Consider the following 15,822-nt stretch of genomic DNA (forward strand, 5'->3'; position numbering starts at 1 on the left):
CTGAGGAAATTCTCGGGCACCACTGCTTGTTTAACGGAATTATCGAAATGAACAATTTCTTCTACTCCGTCCTTCCGTACTATTAAAACACCCGATGTAGAAACTGACTACAGGGTCATGAAATTCAATAAATTGTCCGTTACGATTGAAAATTGCTTCTTGATCTAAAAAGCGCGGCGATGACGCTTATGCACACTACCATGATCCACGTGTTGATCGCAAAACGTTAAAGAAATAATACGCGGATCTTTAATAACGTTGAATCCATCTATGTGAAAAATAGTGGATTTACCCTGTCTCATGGTAATCTCTTTTGATTTCACAAAAAACGTTGCCGGGCTTTTATGTGTCATTTCTTGACAATATCCGGCCGCACCATTGCATGGTGTGCTGGTAGAACATCCGCAAGGAAAACCCTCTCTTGTGTACTCGAAAATTTGTGTAGTTCCCGGAATGGTAAGATTTTGCTTCACTATGAATTGATGGGGTATTAGTTTTTGTGCTGTGCGCGAGGACTATATGTAACTTTTCCAAACTCTTTCACAATTTTGACATCGATTGGTCACTGCACAACTAGTTGTGGGCAAGTGCGCATGCTGTGCCTTGGATAACATGTGTGAGCATTTTTGGACGGCATCCTTCATTTCGCATATCTCAACATTGTCTCTCGCCATTGCGATGCTGCCGTTGAACACTAAGAAGCAGCGATACTCTGACGTCCGCCTTGGAGCCATCATCGTGAGTGAATTAGGGTCATGGGACCCTCTCAACGACATGTCCCGATTGTGCTCTCGTTGGTACTGATGAGGAAACTGATCGTGAGCGACACCATCGTTGCGTCGCGAGACACACATACGTGGAGTTAGTCTCAGGGATCCGGCAAGGTTCGGGAAGGACTTTGCGCCCGACAACTTCGACGGACAATACGAGTGCCAACCAAGCTGTAAAAACTGTCCGCGCCAACACACAAGCAAGAGCAGTTGCCCCATTAGGGTAAATACCCCCGATGAGCAATGCATATATGTCTGTTGTGTATATTTGTTGTATATGTTCGCACCCATGTCTTCTTTGTACCGTTCGCATCTATGTATAATTTGTACAGAATTCCACAATCATGTCCTTGTATTATATCGCATCAATTTGTATTCCGCACCGTGCTACCAATTCTATGTCAAATCCCGCATCCATGTATTATCGTCTGAATCCGCAATGTATATAAGTCCCTCTCCGTATTGTATATTTCGCATATAATAACCCCTTCTTCTTGTATGTAACTTGCCGTACCGTGTTGCACATACCACTAGAAATTTGTGTAGTGATGCATTAATGTTCAATGAAACTGTAACTGTCGTCAACAAGATAATATTGTCTCTTTCACCGAAAATCAGGTTGACAGAAGACTCATATTGGGCCATGGAAAACATTCTTAAAACATGAATAAAAGCTTTTTATAATCTGTTCTTATCAGCTTAATATCTGGTACGTCTCCTACATGGGGACGAGATATTAAACTTATTTTTGGAACAAGGCGGAGTGCTTTCAGCTTGCTGAACCTCTGCCGTGGGTCCTCTCGATATTGCACGGACTTTCGCCAGGGATCTTCGGCCACTTCGTGAACTGGTTGGCCAAATAACGAAAGTCGGACTTTGACCGGCCAATTTTATTGTAAATTGGCCGGTCAAAGTCCAATTCGAGAACTGACCACTTTTGGACTTTGACGAAAACATAATGTATAACGCAAGTGGGAAAACACCTTTGTTATGTTTCCTTTGAGAGAAAAAATAACGAAGTGGATGAACAATATTATTATGATCCCTTTTGGTAAAAACGACTGACTTTAGATTGTGATTTCTACCAAAAATATTCCCGTTTGAATACACCTTGTTGCGTAATCCGACAGAGCTCATCCCAAAGATTAAGAAACCGCTGAAAAAAAGTGATTTTACCATTTCTTAAATCCCGGCAAAATTTCATCTTTATACAGGATGTCCTATAAGTGATAATGGGCCTTTATCTCATCAATCGTCCGTTGTATAAGCATAGTTTTAATTTAAAAAAAATGCTCAAAAGTCTTTCAAAAATTAACCTGTACCAGTTTTGAGAGTGAAAATACAGTATGTTGTACCTGAAAATATGCCTCTAGCCACACTCAAATAATCCACGTGGCCCGTGGAGTTTCGAGAAATTTGACAATTTGTCATCAATTTTTTTCTTTTAATTTCTTTAGTTATTGATGGAATTGAAATATTTAAGAATTTGAGCATTTGTCTTCCCAAACTATATTCACAAGGATGTTCTTTGCTATTTTGAAAGGTATTCAATTTGAATAAAATTTTTGTTGTTCTGGTTATTGGTTGAGTTTCTTACAAAGATAATAATTAAGCCTTCGAAACTTTTGGGGTGCGACTGTTCTTAGATGATTCTCTTACCGTAATTATGTCTGGTTTATTCTGATTACGAAGGTGGCGGAATTGGCCACTTCAGACATTCTTAGTTAATACGTGCTTTAGACCAATTGGAAAATATTCTTTATGAAAGTCTTACCCGAAATCGAGATACGATCTACATTTTTTCATCATTTGGAGACTTCCAGAGCAGATCTGGCAAAAGTTCTTGGCAAAAATCCTGTTGTGCCGTCCGTATTTATTTGTATAAACTACATGGAATATTATTGGTAATTACATTAGAGAGAAGGCTCTGTACCATATGTGCTCAACCTACAAAGCCAGAAAGCCGGATATGGCTCTGGTTACCATCTGATGTGGCCCGTGAACCAAACCCAATTTTGTAAAAATGAAACTAAACGTCATATAAACTGACTACAAGTTACCCGTTGTGCAGTTGTAACGCGCTTGAGTGACCCGCGACACATTCCCAGATCACTTGAAAGACCTCCGGCACATTTGCAATCCACTTGAGTAACGTGCTCACAGTTCCGGAGCAATTTAGTGGCCCATGGTGCATTTTCAGATCACTTTATTGACCCGCGATACATTTCCAGGTCACTTCAGTGACTGCTGTGCAGTTCCAGAGCACTTAAGTGGCCCGCGGCAAATCTACTGTTCACTTGAGTGACCCACGGTACAGTTCTAGAGCTCTTAAGAAACCTGCGGCATATTTACAGATAACTTAAGTGATGCGAAACTGCATCCCGAGTCACTTGAGTGTCCCGCGATACGTTTTCAAACCAATGAAGTGTCATGCGCTCTCCTGAATCTTGAGAACCCTTGTACTAGAGCAGAGGTGGCCAACGCGTGCCACGCCATGGTATCAGCAGTGGCATGCGAAGGTTTTTCTTCAAAAATTAAAGAAATTCTATTTCATTTTTCAGTCGAACAAATTCTCCCCAAAAATTTAGAACAGTCCTTTTTTTTTTTTTTTATGAGTGGGTGGTTACCAATAGTCTTGTAGGCTACCAAACCTATATTTTGTACGGTAGGTATTCATAATTATAATAATTTATTCATTAATAATTATAATTATGCTTAATTACAATAATAAGCTATTCAATGGGTTTTCTGTTTGGATTTTCGTCTCCGGGGCCATGATTTCCTGGGGTACTCAGCCCTTTTGCAAAGTTTATCGGGAAGGGGGGCCAGCAGCCTAAGCTCTCAGGTTCTAGTGCCCACGATGTAGATAAGATGAACATCTATCAATATACGTACATATATAATCTGCATTGCGATAATCCAATTTATAACGCAAAAATGAAAACAGTTTCGAATTCATAAGAGTGGCAAGATGAACATTGCTAAAACGAGGGCAGCTGAACAATTTTTTTTTTTTGGGGTGAGGGAAATGCTTATGTCCCGTCAATGGTCGTCAAAACTCGTAGAGTGGCCCGGATTGGGAAAAGGTTCACCACCCCTGTACTAGAACATAGTTTGTACGAGGGCCGGGATGTTGATGAAATTAGCATTTTTTGGCTTCTTTTGCAAGTTTTCTGCTTTTTTCCCATTGTTAGGGCATTTTCACAATATCTTTTCACTTTGTGAATTTTTTGACAATTTAAAACATTGAAAAAAGTGTATGAATACTGATTTGCATTGAGCACTTATGAAAGAATATGCTTGAACTTCATGGAAAATAAAAGATGCTTTTTGGTTTCCTAACCACAAGCATACACCGGATTTTTCTGGGGAGAGGAGTGGTTCCATTTTTTTTGTTTTTTACTGCAGAAAACCCAATCCTCCCCTCTCCTAGTACGCCAGTCATGGCCCCCACATCTAGCAATAGGGGCCCTCCGACCAGATTCTTCACGGGCCTCTTCATTGTGATTTTCTTGTGAAAAAAAACAAAAAAATGATAATAAACGTCAGGCCCCCACCCAGTCATACGTACCCTTGTGGGGGCCCATGCAGCCTCACTGTTCCTATCCGATTCATGATTTATAACTGGTTTTTTAGAAAAATTGTTATTTTTGATGAAATCTAAACGAGAGAGAACAAATACACTTGTGAGAAGAAAAAGTTGCATAAAATTTTGATGCAGTCAAAAGTTTTCCTTTCGACATTCGATTACAACCTGTTTTTCAAGGAACTCTTTGTTTTATAATTTTGATTGCATTTTTTTCCCCAATTTTCAAGGCATTTTTTAAAGATTTTAGGGCATTTTTTAGTCATTTTTCAACATCTTTTAGGACAACAGCATCCGGGCCTTGGTTTGTACCCAGAGGCGCATTTAGTTTTGCCACCCTAGTCATTCACGTACTTTCACATAATCTAAGATCAGTTAATGACCTGGTTCGTCGCTCTGTGGGTCACTCGTTTGATCATTCACATGCTTGCTCACTGTTTTGGTGACTCCCATGCTTGCACACTCTTTTGCTCACACACATACTTGTACACGCTCTAGGTTCCCTCACTGACCTGATTCCTCGCTCTGGAGGACACTTTTTTGCTCACTCGCGTGCTTAAAAACTCTTTAGGTCACTCACTAACCAATCCCTTGCTGTCTGGGCAGAGGCGGAGTTATTGAGTGACATAGATTTCGCCGTCCTTCTCCGTTCTAATTTTCCTGGCCACTGATTCCACAAATTTGCCGCTCCTCTTAACGTGCCACCCTGTAAGTACGCCATTGCTTGTACTAGGTTAAAAGGTAAGAGAAATAATTCCTCTAATCCCATCCTTTTGCTAAGATAATAAAGCATCTAGTGATATGACACAACCAAAAGTAGGTAATTACGTGCGAAATGCGAGAAATGGCACACAATATTCGACAACGTTTGAAAAAAATAATTAATTTTAAAAAAATTAAAAATTTTTAAGATTTTTTAAATTAAAAAATTAAAAGTATGACTTCCTGTAATTGTCACATGAATAGGATGAAGAAAACTTCACATTTTCTGTGTAGAAAAAATTAGAAACTAATCAGGCACTTAATAGGGTGTTGATCTAGTAAAATGAAACAACCGAAAGAAGGTAATTGTACGTGTTAATTTTCAAAAATGACACTATTTGACAACTTTCCATTTCAATTTTTTTTTATTTCTTTAATCATTGACAGAATCAACGTGCCCGGCCATCTTTTTTTGTCACTTTTCTACAAAATAGTACTGGAGTGATCTTTAATAACATTATTTGATAGAAAGTGTCTCTCGAAATGGTGCAAACAATAAGTGAAATTCATGTAATATTCGAAATACGATTGCAAAAAAATTATATAAATGAAATAATTTGTTAATTTTACTGTATATTCAGCTCATGAGCGGAGATACGGGGGGGGGGCACCTTTGACCCCCAGTGTCAAAGGTGGTGTCGTCCGATCTAATGTATGTATATCAGTGGTTCTCAACCTTTAGCAAGCCCGCGGCCCGGTTGAGTATTTATCTTCGTATTGGAAGGCCCGGTTATAAACACGACTATGGGAAATAAATGTGGAAGGATTAAAAGAGATGAATCACACACACGCGGCCCGGTTTGACTGATGCCAGGGCCTGGTACCGGGCCGCGGCCGAGAAATTTCTATCAACAGATCGCGTATCGCTACATCGTGATTAACAAATAAGTGTGATATAATCCATAGATTTTAATACAAAATCCTAAAAGTATATGGTCATATATCATATTAAAATTTTGTAACTATATAACAATCATTGGATTTTTAGAAATTAGTATGTTTCAAACTCAAGTAAAATATTCCAAAAAAATAGAATTCTTCGTTTAAAGGCGCTTGTACGTAATAATGAAACACTAAAAACTGGACGTGCTTTTGGTTCTTAGCTCCATCAAAACAAACGAAAAAAAATGCCGATTTTGGAATCACAGAAGCTAGAGCTTTTTCATAAAAAATAATATTTTCTACCAAAATATGCTTTCAAACATATCGATATCTTAAGATATTAAAGCGCCATCTACCGAAAACTAAAAGAAGATAATTACTGATGGGTGTTGAGAAATGACAATTATTAGACAATTTTTCTTAAAAATTTTTTTTTAAATCAGATTATTGACAGCTATAATAGAGAAAGCGCTATACAAGCTATGATCAACCAAGGGCGTAGCGAGGGAGGGGGTCTGGGCCCCCCGAAATGTGAGAAAATGACCGAAAAAAGAATAGATTTGGCAATCTTTTTCCCTATCACTTTGGTCCCCCCCGGACGAAATTTCTGGCTACGCCCCTGTGCTCAACCCAGGGCCGTCTCAAGAGTATAATGTGCCCCGGGATAATTGATTTTTTCTCAGGCCCTACCAAAAAAATTCTCGAAAATTTCAACCAGATCTCATTTTTGTTAAGGCCGTGCCCAAGTGGGCCCATGCCTTAAGACGGCACTGGCTCAACCCAGGCCCCACTCGAGTGACCCGCGGAACATTACTAGATCACTTGAATGACGTGCAGAACTTTAATAATTCACTTGAGTAACATGCGGGCAGTTCCAGAGAAATTAAGTGGCCCCGCAATAGATTTACATGACGCTTAAGTGACCTGCAACGCTGTTCCTCAGGTATAACGTCAATGGTACGGACTGGTTCCTATACAAAATAATGGGAATGAGAATTTTATATAACGTCGATATAACTAGTTTTTTTCGTCACTTTTGTTTCGCTCAAAATGACGTTTTCTCAAGAAATTCCTAAAATTTGCAGCTGATCAGATGCAATGAATTTCCGTCTATTATCTGATTTATACCGAACGTTGAAAAAAAATTTTCATGTTTTACATTCCGACTTGCTGATTGACATGGCCACTATACGAGACATTACCGTATTTTGCCCTTCCCGACTATTTTCCCATTAGATGCCCCTTTTTTTTGTTAACGAACTGTGCTTTAATTCCCAATCTCTACCAGAATCAGGAATTAAGGTAATTTGCGAAGCTTATGAATTTTGTTATAGTGAATGTCGCTATATAATGTTAATCCCACATATTTGCCAAGTTCATTTTTTCCCCGTGAAATATATTCTAGCAGACTGTTTGATTTTTCTCAAATATTTAGAAATCACATTGAATGGTTTTGGTGACATTGTTGGAGTTTTCGTGTATATACACGCATCATTTTTTGTCTAAATGGAAATATATTGCAAAATATGCTGTAAACTTATGTTGTAAAACATTGGTAATTTTTGCAATTTGTGGCAAAGTGGGTCACTTTAGTGAAATTGAATTGTTTAATATTGAGAGAGATTTATTTTTGAAAGTAAGGGTAATCTGATAGAGTAAATGTTTTAACCCCTGAAAACTGTTAACAGTATATTGATATTTTGTATTAGTGAGAATATTTTATATATAAAGGGTTATATATAAATAAAAACAAAATTACCGGTAGTTGTTTTTAAGTAACCATTTTGCCATTGACTGATCAATATCTCTACCTAAGTAGGGAAACCAAGACGAAGAAGACGAGAGCTCGGTACTTCGCACCAACGGCACAAGCTAAGCTTCTAATTTCAATTAAATCTACTGAGGTCTTCAAGCCTTAGTGGCAACAGTGCTCTCTTAGAGATAAGTCGCTATTTTTTTTTTGCTCCTCAAGTCCGTTTATATTGATCAATATTTTTTTTCTGCTATCTATCTATTCAAAGTGCACTTTAATATTGTGTGTATGAATCACAATATTTTTTAAACGCGGTTTTTTATTTTATTCTTTCACGATGAGTGATCAGCCTTGTTCAATTTGTCACCGTTGCCTTAATGCCAAATCTGCTGCGGTCAAATGTTCTACCTGTGACAAAATGATACACTCAAAATGTCTTGATAGTTCTGATCAGCTAGCTACATCGGATGGTGCTCGGTCGATGTGTCGTGAGTGTTCTAAAAGCCATTCGGAAATGTCGTCTGTTCCTCCGATCGGTTGCCAATTTGCATCAATCGGTTCTAATATTGAACTAGGCAATCGTGAGATCTCAAGCAATTTATTTTCTCAGTCTCAATCAAACGCTCGCGTTCTCCCGCAAACATTCTGCAGCAATCACATTCGGTTTCCAAGGGCGATCTGCACGATGTAATTCATCAGATAAATAGAAAATAAGATATTATTGCTATTTTGAAGACTGGCATTGACCATCTGAAATCAACTATTGCATCTACGGATTCAAAATATGACTTATTGATTGATAAACTCAGTTCCCTTGAATGTGAAAACGCCCAGCTGATACAGTTTCGCGACTTGAGAATAACGCAAGTTGTGGCCATCATGATGATCTTCTCGCTATGAGAAACGAACAAAGTGCGTGCCATCACCAACCTCCAGCGATACAGTAGACGTAATAACTTCGAGATAGTGAATGTCCCCATCACTGAAAATGAAAATTGCTCCGAGATCGTGAGTCGTCTCGCCCAGTGCGTGTCTCTCGATACTAGTGAGAGTGATATCGAGGCTGCTCATCACGTTCCAACATATCGTCGGGATGTTTTTCCTCCCATCGTAGTCAAGTTTTTCCGGCGATCACTAAGGGACAATTTTCTTGCTCAAGTTAGATCTTTACGGCCAACATCGACAATGATCAGCTTCCCAGGCGAACCCGTGAAGATTTTTATCAGTGATCATCTTTGCCCTGAACGGAAGAAACCTCAAACGTGATCACTCCTGGAATTACCTGTGGACTACAAACGGCGTAATTAAGCTACGAAAAGACGATTCATCTCAAATCATAATTGTGGATGATCTCGAGACGTTGAAAAACATTTAGTGTTAGTGGCATGGTGGTTCCCCGAATTCTTCATTCCATTCCAGACTGTGAGTACTATACTTTTTGCAGTACTATAATTTTACTATAATAATAATACTATAAGTTTTTTTTACAGGAGTGCATTACATCGAACAATCTGTCCAGAAATACATTTTTAGCTCTCCATTTCAATATTCAATCCATTTCCAATAAGATATATACAGTTCATAATATCATTGCTGATTTTGTCACACCCACCGATATAATTTGTTTTTCCGAGACTTGGCTTCAGCCTGGAAATGCGGTTAATATTAATGATTATCATGGTTTTTAATTAAATCGTGAACATGTCAACCTCGGTGGTGTTGCAATATTTGTTTCGAATTTAATTAATTCGTTCGATGTAAATAATTTTACCCTCTCTTGCCGAACTTTCGAAATTCTTGTTATAGAAAACGAACATCACATTATTGCATCTATTTATCGCCCACCTCAAACCGACATTCATCTATTTTTAGATCACATTAGCAAGATCTTCAACTATGTATTGTACTCCAATAAATCAGTATATTTTCTTGGTGATTTCAATGTTAACATTCTGGCCATGTCTAATGAAACTAACCTTCTTATTGATGTTTTGGCCTGCCATGGAATATCAAATACTATCACTTAACAAACTCGTATTACACCTAACTCCTCCACCTGTTTAGATTTATGCATCACTAACTGTAAGACTGTGAAATCGAGCATTTTGTGCTATCCTCTCAGCGATCACCTGCCTATTTTTGTGTTATCTGTTGTGGATCGGAAAAGTTTTTCCTCCTCACCTAATAGCATATAGAAATCCATTCTTTTAAAAAATCCAACATTCAACTATTTAAACACAGGACCAATCAAGGGCATTAAGTTTATCTCCATCACGAAACAAATATAAACGCGGGCTATAGTCGATTTTTGTCCATGTGCAGCGGACTATACGCCAACTGCTTTCCATTAATTTCATATCTCTAACCGACGATGCAGAAAACCTTGGATGACTCACGATATTCAATTAAACATAAACAAGAGAAATGCACTTTTTTTCGTCAAGTTTGTTAGAACACGATCCGTTGATGACTGGAATACTTTTAAAACATTTCGGAACCATCTACATAGTGATTTAATCAGACGGAAAAGTGATTTTTTTGCAACATTTCAAAACTCTAACACTAAAGAAACCTGGAATAAAATCAACAACTTTCTCGGTAATCAGCATGACAAATCTCCAAATTTTCTGATCCACAATCATTCCCGTATCCTCTTTCCCTCAAATTTGCAACCTTTTTAATAATCACTTACCCAATATACTAACTTCCCTAATACAACAAGTTTTTTCGGGACTATATAGCATTTCATTCATTAACCATGTTTTTTAGAGCCTATTGAAATAAGCGAGATGGAATCCATTATTTCATCGCTTCCTTCGAAAAAGGTTTCTGGAAACGACGGTATCTGTCCTTATGTCATCAAACAGCAAAGCAAATTTCTGAACCTCTCACTTTAATCTTTAACCTCGCTGTTTCTGCTTCGGACTTATCCCGATCTAATGAAAATATGCTTTTAAACAATATAAATACTACGGGCCCACGACGCTGGAATATGCTACCTACCGCTTTAAGAGAAATCAATAGCCTACGCATGTTTAAGACCCGTCTAAAAATCTATTTAACACAACAGCCATCAGAGATGTAGTATATTTCTTTCTTTTTCCTCATTATAATAGCATCAATCTATGTTGTTTTTTTCTGACTTTTTCATTTCGTTGTTCTGATTGTTTTTGCCAACCCTTCTAATCGGCCCCGGAGCTCGTCAGGGCATTTCTATGCCCTTTTCTTCGTGGTTGGACTTTACATGTTCAGTTTTTTTTTTTTTGTTATATTGTTCAATGTTCTCACCTGTATCAACAATCATACATGTTCTATAATGCACTGTAATATTTTCATGTACGGAAAAATAAATTGAAATTGAAATAGTTTACAAAAGAATCTCATTATCTTTTAAATTTTGTTAAATTCTGCTTATACATACACCCCACAAAAATAGGGTTCCCAGCTCATTCGATATATTTAATAATAATAATGTGGAATATTTAGCTTCTTCAATCTGACAAATTTATTATTAAACTTTTCCCCCCTAATTAATTTAAGAAATACCTACCTCCTCCACTTTATCAACTTGAAACATCAGATCATCTAAACATTTTAACAAAGATAGGTATAAAACTATGATTTAGCTCCACAAATTTCGGAACATTGACCACAATATCACTCAATCCGATTAAAAAATAAATTTATTTGATTTAAACGACCAGGAACCGCATCTGCCTTCACCCCAACTGTGGGAACATGATTTTCATGGGGTTTTTTTATTAATATGCTGTACCGTCAGTTCATAATGAGAGTAAAAGTTGTCGTTATAAGCGATGTTTTGTGTGTTTTGTAGAAATATATAAATTAGGGAAAAAACAAACTACAGTGGATCCTACGGAACGGCTTATTTTTGTGATCCCAGCTCTTACTAAAGGCCCCCCCCCCCCCATACACGTTTTCCGGAAATTCTTTGAGGGAAAACTGTGCAGTCCTATCCTTCGGTATTTCTGGAACGTGTGGGGTGGAAAACTGCGCAAATTTTTGGTTTACTGTTCAGGCGGAATGATGAGAAAATGACCAACTAAAGAGATCAAATCCGTAGTTAAGAATCGGATCCTCATTAAGAATCACAAGGTGGTAACACCCCCTTATCAAAAACGATTCTGAATAACTGCTCAGTCTGCAATCTCAAACTGTACAGGCGGAGCGGAGTGTATGTGGAGCTGCGTCAGTTCAACTTGGTTGATGTTCAGTCAAATTTTTGAAAAGAATTACTACAGTATCATGACTGTGGTTTTATGGGTTGTCGTAGCTGACATGGACATAATTATCACGAAAATATACGCCAACTTGAGTGAGTCTCTACATCTTATACATAAAATAACATGTCTTGACTGACTGATTCATCCATCATCAGCGAGCCAAAACCCATGAAACTAGAAATATCAATTCACTAAGAGAAGGGGTTTTTCAGCATTCAACCCTTAAGGGGGGTTCAAAGGTAGTATAGAGAAATCAGGGCGAGGTGAAACCGCTAAAGCTACAACTATGAAATTTGGTCAGTATATTTATTTCATGACGTAAATACTAACGTAGGATTCCGTCTTGTAACCGTTGTACCCCTCCCCCTGATCCCCCCTTTAGGAGTCAAATTAAGCAGTTTCTGCTCGGCATCATTTCTTTATACAACTTTTGAACCCCTATACCATACTGAAACCGATGTCTTATTTCGTGTAACAATATTGCATACAGCGCCATTCTCCGCTGGTGGTGAGTTTTTGAACTTGTTTTTTTCTTTGCGCAAAGTTGACTCCCATGACCTCCTGTAAACTATTACCAAGTTTGACAACATTTTGTCCAGTAGTTTTCCTTTTATGGCCATTTCAAAGTGGAACTTTAATTATAAAGACCCTGTATATACATTTTAACTTTGTCTTAATTGAAATATACTGCAAAAGATGCTGTAAACTTATGTTGTAAAAGATGGTAATTTTTGAAAATTGTGGCAAAGAGAAAGTCACTTTAGTGAAATTAGATTATTTAATATTGTAGATAATGAGAATATTTGTAATCTTCTCAAGATTTACATATTTGAAAATATGTGTAAACTGATGTGGTAAAAGATGTTATAACTTCTGCAAATTGTGACACACTATACTGATATTGTACTGTAGTAGTGAGAATATTTTATGTAAATACATTTATTCACTGAAGTTGATTATTGTAAAGAATTGAAAGGCAATTATGAAATGAATTTGCTAATTTATGAAATTCTTACACAAATCGAAATACGATCGACATATTTTTCGAGACTTCCCGGGCAGATTTAGTGAAAATTCCGAGCAAAATCCTGTTGGGGCGTTCGTATTTGTATAAATTATATGGAAGATTATTGGCAGTTACAATAGAAAGAAGGGTCTATACAATTATATGCTCAACCCACATGGCCCGAATTCAAAATGTGGCCCTTGGTATGATCTGATGTGGCTCTCGACTCCTAACCTAATTTTGTAAAACTGAAGTAAGCGGCACATGAACAGATCACTTGAATGATCTGCGGCGCATTTTACAATTCACTTGAGTAACGTGCGTTGCAGTTCCACACTACTTCAGTGGCTCGAGGTACATCGCCGGATCACTTCAGTGGACTGCGGCATATCTATAGATCACTTGAGAGACCCGCGGCACAGTTGTTTTACAGGTTACTTAATATTGAACTACACCGCGTGATACGCGGTGCAATTCCGCAGCACTGCACCGCGTATCACTTAAGAGTAACCTATAAATGTAAAAGTGGTCTACAACTGTGCCGTGGGTGTCTCAAGTGGTCTGTAGACATGCCGCGTCGCATCACTTGAGTGGCCTGCAGAACATCCCCTGATCACTTGGTTGACCCACGGGGCAAATTTTAGTTCACTTAAGGGGACCGCGACACTTTTAGACCAAAACCATTCCCCCGAGAAACGGGGAAAATAATCTCTTCACCCGGAAATGGACAAAAAAAAAGAAAAATGATGCATGAAATTAAACAAATCAATAACCGTACTATAATATTTCTATCAACTTTCATACATGGGAAAATGTACATTATTGCGAAAAGCTCTATGAAAAACGACCAAGGGACCGTATATCAACTGAATACTGACCTGAAATTAAGGAGTGTGCCTCCTTCTACCTACATTTTTCCCTTACTTTCCTTCAAACACACAACTTTCAGCACTCTTGTCTTCAGTCTTCATATACCCGTACGGGGCCGCCGAAATTGCTGGGGGAGGCAGATTCCTTGAGATTTAGCCTTCCGTTGAAGAAGTCGTCTCCATGAGTCAGTTAGCCCCCTGTGATAATTACAAACCCTCCTAGACAGCAGAATTGGCCACTTTGAACATTATATTGTGCGTTATTTAGACCTATCGTATATAAATATGCTTTATAAAATGCTTACCCAACTCGAGATACGATCTACATTTTTTTTCATGATTTGGAGACTTCCTGGGCAAATTTCGCAAAATCCTGTTGTGGTCTTCGTATTTGTATAAATTATATTATTGGTAGCTAGAATAGAGAAAGGTCTATACTAGCAGGTGCCCGGACCCCTAGAGGTCCGCGGCCAAAATGTACAATTATAAAAATATTCAACGCCAAGTTAAAAAAAAATGTATAACATATAAATTACTTAATAAGAAAAGTTTTAAGTAAATTAACGCACAAAAGCACAGCAGCGACGGTAAACTGCAGTAGTACTATTATTAATTGACAAAAAATTTTACATTGGCAACATCTCTCGATAGGAGTACGAAACATCGTTATAGTTCTTTTTTGCAGTCCAGTAGATGATATTGCTATCCCATCACATTTACTAGTACTGGATACAATGCCCTCCATTGTTCGAGAATATTCTTGCTGAAGAAGGCTAGTTCCTGCTGCTATAAATGGGTGGGTGGGTCCATGGCGGGCACCAAATTCACCGGAAGATCTACGATTGGAAGTAGGGGTTCATCGTAGGTACCAAGATTTCCGGGGGATCTACGACTACAAGTATCTGGGAACTGCTGGTCTAGACTGATCCCATAGTGAATGATAATAATGAACCTTGCTTATATGACATCGATGAAAAGTAACCACCACGAATATAACGACAATTTTTTGACACTTTTCTTTCCGTTTCACATTTCCGTTTTTTAAAGAAATTCCTAAGATTAGAGCTGAACATTTGCAGTGAATTTTCGTTCTGTTGGTCAATTTATACCTAACGTTGAGAAAAAGATTTATTCCATGTTTTACATTCGTCCCTCAACTTGTATCATCCACATGACCACTGCACGAGAAATTCCCGTATTCTGCCTTTCCCGACTATTTTCCATAAGATGTCTTTTTTTTCAACGAACTCTGCTTTAATTACCAATCTAGAATCAGGAATGAAGGTAATTTGCATAGCGTATGAATTTTGTATGATGAATATGTCTAAAAATATTCAACCCACATATTTGCCGCTCAAAAGTTCATTTCAAGAAGTATATTATAGCAGGCTTGCTGTAAAATTTTTGTTGTTTGTTTTTTATTGTTTATGAATAACCCGACAAGAGTTATTCATAAACAATATTTGATGATAATATCGACATTTGGCAACATGTTCGGTGAGAATCGGCGATGTCCCGTATTAATTTTATCCCGATTTCCCTTGATAAAATTGGTCACTTTAGTCATTAAGAAACAAAAACTTTATGCAAAGTATTCGATTGCCTATGATTACATTTTTCGTCAGAAAAAGGTATTTCATTGAAAACGTCAACCTGGGTTATAGCGACACCTCGCTAATGATGAGAAAATTTCGTGATATCTTCGATGTCGTTAAAAGCACTCAATTCCTGTCCATTGTGTTATCCGCCATCCACAACATTCACCGCCAGATGGCATATATCACTACTATAACATCAACACGGCATGTGCTATTACCTGAAGTGTTATTTGATAAGTATTCTCTTGCAAGAAATGAAAAATTTACTCTAACATTTTATCTGTAAATAATTATAGAATGTGCTTTTCAAAATCCTCATAAGTCTTTCGTTTTCAAATTATTCTTATTGATT

The 15,822-nt window shown here is 37.7% G+C and overlaps 1 non-coding gene across 1 annotated transcript; it reads left to right on the forward strand.

The window, feature by feature from the left end:
* Positions 1–1,417: 1,417 nt before the first annotated feature.
* On the forward strand, positions 1,418–1,608 carry LOC149072463 (U2 spliceosomal RNA). The gene has a single exon (XR_016194540.1). It is a non-coding gene; the product is annotated as a U2 spliceosomal RNA (small nuclear RNA).
* The last annotated feature ends 14,214 nt before the right edge of the window (positions 1,609–15,822 follow it).

Source organism: Pholcus phalangioides, unplaced genomic scaffold, assembly GCF_987345545.1.
Source record: "Pholcus phalangioides strain wild (caught in Gottingen) unplaced genomic scaffold, Ppha-v1.0 ptg000017l_1, whole genome shotgun sequence".
In the NCBI taxonomy this organism is placed as follows: Eukaryota; Metazoa; Arthropoda; class Arachnida; order Araneae; family Pholcidae; genus Pholcus; species Pholcus phalangioides.